Below are 8,611 nucleotides of genomic sequence, written 5' to 3' on the forward strand. Positions count from 1 at the left end.
ATCTAGATGATCATCTAGATGAAATTTTGATGCCATCTTATAACGATAATAATAATTAGGTGGTAATATGATGTTATTACAATTGCAAAAGGATCATAGGGGGAGAAAAATTAAACAATTGAAATTTTTCTACAGTGTAAGTTTAGAATGATAAACATGACAGACAAAAGTAAATAACGGTCATCACAGTGGATTTTATTTTTAATAATATTTATTTTTGGAATATTTATTAAGTCAAATTAAAAAAGTGATTTTATATACTCGTGCTAATACAATTCTTTTATATGAATGATGCCACTACATTTTTATAAACCTAGAAAAGATTGAAAAGCCTATTAAATATTGTACTATCTTTATTTTATAAAGCCTATCAGCTAATGTTTGAAAACTTTATTTATTTCAATGATACTTATTACACGGAGAAACATTTTTGCGATTGTCACTCAATGATTTATTTATCTAGTCAATCTAGTGGAAGATTCTGTTATTGAATATTTATCTATGCCAATGTGCGCAAAATTATACATTTACATTTATGAGAATTCTGAATAAATTTTAAGACTTCTTAGTGACTTAGAACACTATTTCAGATAATAAACAAAATAATTCTTCAAAGGCGAATATGAGTACAGCGATGTTGTTGGGTCGCAAACAAAAAGTAGTCGGATCCTTAAAAATTCCTTTATTCAAATGATGATAGAAAAATCTTCAAAACGTTTCGACTTATTTTAAGTCATCTTCAGTTAAAGTTATCCATAAATGATCATTACATCTATTTCAGATATTCTGTAACTTGTATAAATGTGTTATAACTTTATTTTGTGTCAAACAAATAAATCAGGAGAAAGATTTATAAGTGACAGATGTATGGATGACGTTCCACACATAAATCACTCTCTTTACAATAGACTATTTTAATGTATTCCAGATAGTTGAATTAAGATAAGTGACCGTCACCATCGCTAGTGCACACGTGCGAAATTATAACACGTGTGAAACGAACGTCTAGGCTATAATATGAATAACGATTGTCAATAAAGTCTGCGTGGGCGGGCAGTGAGTCCTTCCTTAACGTCGATATTATGTTAAATACTTATTGTCTCGCGCAGATGCGCGCATTCTTCGAAGGATTCGACATACTTCGGTGCTCTGCGTTCTCGTAATAATTTTCGCAGAAGCGAAACAAAGAGAGAAAGAGAAACAGAGAATTTTACGCGTGCCCATAGGTTTGCCTTGAAAGTCCGCTCGTGAATTCGATCAGAGTAGCTTTAATGAAACAGCCGAGAGTTTTTTTCCATCTGCATATTATGTTACTAGCCCAACCGTGGAGCATAATACGGCAATGGCATGCGCGTTATTCTAAAATATGATAAAAGCACTGGCAAAAGAGCGGTGAATGAATGAATAAAACCCGACCTTATATACCCGCGCTGCATAATGGAAGTTGATATGAAATATAAAACATTCCACGATAGTGCCACGATGCCTGTTTAATCCTTTGATCATCGTGTCTGAATTTATTAAAATTTATTTAGAATTATGTGTAAAATTCTGGACTTTTTTAATATTCTTAATCTCTTGAATATTCTTGATCTCGTGAATGTGACTCGCGTATAATTTTGTGCATATTGGCATAAATATAAATGTCTGCTGATGGAACCTTCTATTAGAACTACATAGATAAATCATTGAGTGATTGAAACGATAAATTTTTATATTTTATTGACTCCACTTTTTTATGTTATATTATTTTTTTTAACTATTTCTACTTGTTCTACTATTATACAACTTGCAGTCTCAACGGTAAGTCATTTTATTCTTATTTGAATAAATTTTTTTCCGTGTAATAGAGATAAAATATGACTGGTTTTAATCGTATCAAAAACTCGGGAATTCCAATCTATTGAGGCATAAATCAAAATTGTAAATCGCATCATCAGGTGATGAAGATAAGGGGCGAAAGAGAGTGGACTGTGAAACCGCGGAAAATAAGAGGAACCCGTGTAGTTCAGGGTTGTTGAAATTTATTTGCGATCGTGCATATAAGATACAACGATTCATTGCAATAACACTTCTTCTAACAGGTTCTCTTACTCGTCCGATAAAATCATCGGTGGTCGCATTGCGCCTTTTGCAACGCCCTGTACACACGTGCTCCCTCAGTTCGGATTTCTCTTAATAACGCCATTAACGATGTCTGGCTCTGTGGTATCAGGAACTTCTTTACTACTATTTGTGTCTATTCTTAATTCTTTAGTGCTTTCAAGCCTAAAGGTAGTATTTTCTACCAAAATAATAATAAGTGAAAATCAATCGATACGTGAATAATACAAATAAGCGAAGGAGAGAGTCACATTCGGTCAAAGTGGATCTTGGTGTTCAATAATATTTTTGCGTGAATTTTTACAATTTCCAGTTTATGCAAATTGCGCGCCGATTTCACGGTAAAATAAATTTTAACCAACTTTTTATTTCTCAACAAGTAATATAATAGATATTTCTTATAGGCTTTTTACCCTAAAGAATTCCATTACTCTTTAATTTTTAGAAACTGTTTTGAATTTTTTTACGTAATAATAATGCATTATATACAAATTTGTAACATATTTAATATACTTATATCTATGAAAAATTTAAATATTTTTTTATAATGTACGAAAATAAATGTAATGATGATAATCTCTTTTATTGTTTACAGTTAAAATGTATTAAAATAATAAAATTCATCGGTAATATTTGATACGTTATTAAAAGATTACCCATATTTACTAAGTTTCTGTTTTTGTCAATAACATTTAAATGGTGTTTCTTGTACGTATATTTTACTCCGTAATAGAAAAAATTGTAAATTATTTAAATTAATAGATTTTTTAAAAATAAGGACCCTGATTTCTCAAAATTTGTGATTGATGGAACTTATATATTTTTATAGTATTTAAAAACATATATAAGAATTATCATTTAAATTAAGATACAGAAAATCTAGTGTTATTTGTGGACCTTGCTATACACAGTGGAACACTTGTTACACAGTTCTAAACTGAAATTGGAGTATGTAATGTCAAATTAAATTAACAAGCAATTTGATAATACTAAAGAGTATTTTAAATCGTTGTAAAGAATTTATTGCGAAAAATATTATCCCATCGGTATTATTATTACGTAAAAAATTACTTTGAAATATCTAAAAATTTGGATAGTTTTAGATCTGAAAATAATTCTGTTATACACACCATCAAAATATTTTTGTAGGAAATTCAAACAATTGATGAAAAATGTTGTAAAAAAATTGTTGATATTTTAACAATCTGTCTGAGGGTACATAATTATTTTTAATAATTCGGCAAATTTATGTATTTAGATTTGTATCTAGCTAAATCTTTAGATATATCAATAAAACCATTCTTTGTAGGTACCAAGATCCACTTTAACCGAATATATGACTCTTTTCTTCATTTATTTCTGTCAAAGCATTACCTTTTTACTCCCTTCGAATTTTTATGTGTATTTTTGTTGTTTTCGATCATTATTTTCGTATCATTTCGACGCCATCAATGGTATAGTGTTACTGTTGCTGCACATTGGCGAGCCATTCGAATTTGGTATTGCGATTTCTTCGGCTTGAAGAATGCATCTTGGTACAACTACGTGGGCACACAACTGCGGCGTTGCAATTAAGTCGATCTTTATTCGCGACCTTCCCGCTATTTGCGACTCGCGTAGTAATGGCAATTTTAAAGGCTCACAAGTGAATATATTGCGTTTATTTAAGAACGGCGCGCCTTGTAATGCGCAATATCATATCAGTATATTGAGATTACGTTTGCGTTAGAGTCTTGAAAATAGCGTAATTAGAAGAGGCTAATTAGAATTTACATTGTACGCAACGCAGCGGCGAATCGTCTGAAATTTCGATGTAGACAAAAAAATTTACTAAACTATTATATGTTCTCGTCGTTGTTGGCAATTTTATGGTTTTTCGGGATGATAATTCATAGCAATAATTATACTTGCCTAATTTCATTGCCTTCTCGATTTGTTCGCGCTGCGCATTTCTATGTTTCATAACTCGTTAATTGCATGTTGATAATGAAGTCTACGAAGAAGAAATGTGATTGAGGAATACGGTATAACTACGTGATTTACCGTAATCAGGTTAAAGAACAAGAAAACGAGGAGATTCGAGATTCCTGCTAACATTTGTATATATCTTAAAATCATCGTCTATTTTACAGATATAGGCAGTGTCTTCGTAAATGGTAAGATCGTTTACGGATTTTTTACGGTCCTCATCGTTGCGATAACGAAGTCGCTATGCGCGTGGTATTAAATTTGTCGTGATATAGTGCTACTGTTGTCGGTTAATGTGTTTCCTCATTTTTAAGACGTGATTCACATTTTCATGCGACGTGACGTTAATTCACGAAGGTGTGAAACTGGTAACACGAATAAGATCTTGACTTTTTGTAATTGTCTTGATTTACGTTTATACGTGAATATAAATGTCAGAGCGTTAGTGATGCATAAGAACACGATGTTATGAACGCTTTTCTCTGTCTCTGTACGTAATGATCAAATTATTGCATGGATGTTGCCACTTTGACTGCAATTTCGTTTCGGCCTCGAACACGTCATCGAAAGAAAAATCAGCGATGGTGCAATTATATCTCTTGTAAACAGTAAAACGCACCTGCCTCCCAAACGCGGCATGAATCTTATGGGTCCATATCCGTCAGCTGCGTTCAAAAAAATCAAAAATTTTTTTTCATAATTTGATAGCTCTAGGTGTGTAGAATAGTGTGTTAAAAGCGCAAACTGAAATTTGTAAAGGTTCAAAAGTTATAAGCCCATACGCAGGCAGCGCTGAGGTAAGTGCCGAGTGCGCGCGGTAGGTATACGGCAACTAGAGTACCTATAATAAAAGTACGGCCAATAGGGTAATGATCGCTGATTGGTCCGCCAAATTGTGGTAAAAGCGGAAGTTGCGTGCCCATGTGTGCTAGATGTGTGTATCATTTATGTGTATGTACACTATTTACATTGGTGAGTGGTGAGCGGCTCGTTTGCTGGCATTTTATCATCAATCAGCGAGTGACATTTATAATAAATTAAGGAGAAGAAGAAGTGGTAAATGGCAAAAATTACATTGTAATTATATATTCTTTTAATGAGATGAAAACGTGATTTTCTTGTGTAGTTATAATTTAACCTAGTTGTTTATTGATACATTATAGCTATCAATACCTGGCTGTGTAGCAGATTATTGCACAAATTCCGCTAAAAAGATACATACAATGTCAGTTTTATACTTTAGAGCGCAGTTGAAAATACGCGCACTTTTTGACGCGTTTCCGGTTTTGCCTCATTCACACTCTGTTGGCCGTACTCTTATTATAGGTACTCTAACGGCAACCGTCTTGCACTCGCTCATTCCGCAGGGGCACATCCAAATATCGATCGGATAATTTTAGTTGTCATTATTGACACCAGGTAGAGCCTGTTTAAAAGACAAGTCTACTGTATAAAGTAAACTAAGAAAAACACGTGCTCATTTTCGGTACGTTTTATGCCTGTTTGTATATTGTCAGTTCGGTTATAACGAACGGTTGGTGTTTGTAACAATGCAACGTGAAACAAAAAAGTTCGATAAACATGGTGACAGTCGTCCTGGTCATCGATACAAAAAGAGAAAATTTTATGGAAACCGCTTTTCAAACGAACACGAAACGGAATTCGCTAGTACGTCGGCGAAGAAATTAGCCAGTTCCGACGATTTTAACGTGACTGTTACACCAAGTCATGTATATTCAGTAATAAATTTCACGCTCGTTTTTTCCGCTCTCTCTAATATATTTTAAAGTGCAAAAAGTGTAATAGTGACGTGACTTTTGGGAAAAAAGACAAACATGGCTTAGGTTTCAAAGTTTCTGTGAATTGTGAATGTGGAAACACGTGCATCAATTCTTGTGAAAAGATAGCCAACAAATCGTACGAAATAAATCGAAGATTAGTATTTGTCATGCGAATGTTAGGAATTGGAATTCGTACTTTCGTGAGCTTGATGGATTTGGGAAAAATGAGCCAACAAATGTACTTTGCTGCGGTCGACAATATTTCAGTTGCTGTACAATCCGTCTTCAATAAAGTCATAAGAAAAGCAGGTTGCGAAGAAAAAGAAAAAAATGCTACGGATGGAAATGAAGAAACGAAACTGACAGTATCAGGAGACGGAACATGGAGCAAACGCGGTTTTGCTTCTTTATTTGGTGTTGTAACTGTGATTGGAAATTGTACTAGTAAAGTTCTCGACGTTTTTGTGAAATCTAATTATTGTAAACGATGTGTATTAAATAAAGTAAAATTAAATGAAACAGAATTTGAAATGTGGTACAGCGAATATGAAGAAGATTGTGACGCAAATCACCAAGAAAGTGCCGGAGGTATGGAAGTTCAAGGCATGTTGGAAATGTTTGCCAGAGCCGAAGATGTTCACAGCGCGAAATATAAAAAGTACATTGGGGATGGCGACACTAACAATAAGACGTTCAAAGCTCTATTGCAACAGGACAATAAAGTTAAAAAAAAGAAGTGCGTTAAGAATAATAATGAAAGTTTTCATAAAACCATATGGCAGTTCGCGCCGTAACACGTTTTCAACGGCAGTAATATTATTAAAATAGCAGCATTTTTGGCTGTCTGCATTTTCAACAAAGGTTTCAAACCTGTCCTGAAAATAATGGAAACCATGGGCATCACCATCGGCCCACTTGCACATCAATTTGCGAGTGAACGTGACGAATCGCGGAAGAAGGACGCAGAGAAAAGATGCATCTATGTAGTCATGAAACAAAGACTGGCCCGAACAAACGACAAGTTGGCTGCTATGCGTAATTTTGAGGAAGTTGAGGGGTTACTCTATGGACCTGGAATAGCTGATTAGTTGTAAGTATCCAAATATATACATTTATATTAACGAAAACATAACTTGAATCTTTAAACGCGTTTTCCCGAAAATCACTTTTATTGAATTGGCGGAAGTGATGACTCACGTAATTTTCAATGAAACACTTTCATTTTTTTTGACATACATAAAACTAAATTTGTCTATAGAGTAGACTACAATCAATCGATATATGCAATATTTAATTTTTTACAAGCAAAATAGTATCGCAAATTTATAGTAAAAATTAACTTTTTTTTTTAACTGCTGCCATTTTATGAATTTTTGTTCAAAATAATTTTTTTTAGTCTACTCTATAGGGACACATGCACTGAACAGGAAAATCGATTGATTCGATGTTTCAGATACATTTTACGACCTGGAGGACTTCCGCCATGGAGCAACCTATTCCGTGCACATGTCGCCGTTGCCCAGTATCCCGCTTCGCCATATTATTTAAATGGGCTGAAAACATTTTTATAACTACTTAAAAGTATCACAAATATAATCTAAAAATATTGAATGATTTATTATTCTGTCTGTATTATTTATTTATTTATTTATTATATTAAATTCTTTTTGTTACTTTATTTACATATTGTTATTATTATTAAATTAGAATACTGGCTCTTTGCCCTTATCCTATTTTACATTATTTTAGACATATATAGCCTTATAATTTATTATTTGAATGATTTATTTTGTTTACATTCTCCACAAAAAAATTAGAAAAATCACATTTTTTGGACCTACTGATGGATATGGACCTTCATATGCTCACCTCGCTAGAAAGTGCATTTTCCGTACGTAAAACCATTTTCTCCTTTGCCGCAAACGCGGAGTGTGATTTTTTCTTCTGCAATCAGTCGCGCTTCCGCAAGAGATGACTGATTCGTACAGTTATTTAGACTTATTATTACTAAATCTATGAAGATTTGAGCTCAATACACTGCAGCAAACACTCGCATATGTTTATACATTATACATATATCTATATACACATGCATATTGTTACAATCGTGCTGCGCGCTTTTGCGGATTGTAATGGCGCGGCCTTGCGATCGTTGCCCAAGCGTTCCCGCAGTAATCATCTCGAAGGGGCTTGGTCGAGAAAATGACTATTTCTCTGATTTTATACACTTTATTAAGAAAGTCTCAAGTGCAGGCTAAAAGTCACACAAAAAATACTGTAGAAGCCCTACTGACGGCGCGATAACAAAAGGTTCGATAGCGAGACGAGACCGTGCGCGTGTGTTGCGTGAGAACGGCCATTGATTTCTGGTCGTTGATCGAAGAGGATGCGCGGTACGCTAGCGCGCAGCGGACCGATCCGTGAATTCGGTCGATTTCGCGAGCGGTCGTTGTAGCGGAAGGGGAATTAAGGACGAGTACCGAACACATATATTGTACAATACGTTTTAGTGATGAAATGTGGAAATATAAAAGCAAGATGTAATCAAATTCATAATGTATAATAAAAAAAGTTAGAATAAGATGTTACATTATTTATTTGTTTCATTTTTATAGAAACCACGGAAAGAACGGTTTTGCTGAAAGATTAAAAATTTTGCTGGATATAAATTTGAAAATAATTTTGTATCTAGTTGTTAGAAACATCAATTTTCTATAGTATTATTTATCATTTTTTAGTTTCCAGTATTATTTTGATCA

This window comes from Cyphomyrmex costatus, unplaced genomic scaffold (assembly GCF_001594065.2).
Source record: "Cyphomyrmex costatus isolate MS0001 unplaced genomic scaffold, Ccosl1.0 scaffold565, whole genome shotgun sequence".
Taxonomy (NCBI): domain Eukaryota; kingdom Metazoa; phylum Arthropoda; class Insecta; order Hymenoptera; family Formicidae; genus Cyphomyrmex; species Cyphomyrmex costatus.